Source organism: Zosterops lateralis (assembly GCF_965231275.1).
Source record: "Zosterops lateralis genome assembly, chromosome: 1".
Classification (NCBI taxonomy): Eukaryota; Metazoa; Chordata; class Aves; order Passeriformes; family Zosteropidae; genus Zosterops; species Zosterops lateralis.
In genome coordinates, this window is record NC_139762.1 from 88,287,514 (window position 1) to 88,288,219 (window position 706).

The following is a 706-nucleotide window of genomic DNA, read 5'->3' on the forward strand; positions in this document are numbered from 1 at the left end:
GATAATTGTATCAAGACATAAGAGTTATTTCAGGCGGCTTTTTGAGAGTGCATAGAAGCACTGGTCCTATTAGTTTCTACCAAAACTCATGTTTGTGGGTATGCAATGTATTTTTGAAATGTTCCCCCTTTGTAGGTTGTTACGCTGAAAATTCTAATGTAAGTTTTATATTTCCCAGCACTTGTTCTGAATTGGTTGTTTGGAACTGCCCATATACATGTGTACAATGCAAGAATAATTTGTTTTCAAAGTATTTAATGAACTTTTTTTTATTATAAAATTGTCACTCAGCTGTTAAACAATAACAATTAATAAAAACCTTTACATATTTTTGTGCTGTTTTATATCTTGGACAAGATGGGTGGGAAAACTGGAATTAGTTACTGTATTCAGACTTTCCAAACTATTGCACCTTTTTAGGTTTTTACAAATTGTACATTTTTTAAAATCGGTAGGTAAAGAGTTTTGGACTTGGTGCTGAGAAAAGAACATGTTACAAAGTTTTTTCTTGGGAAAAAACAGTTAAACTGGTAATTGCAGAGCATTAACTAGAGATGTGAGGTTAAAGGTGACCATCCCTCTGAAAGACTGGGGACATTCCTTTGACTGAATGTTGTGCAGGATATTCTACCTTCCCTCAGAATCACTCAGATCTATCATTCTGTATGTCAGTTGCTTTTCATTTCCCTCATCTTCCAGCTCTCTG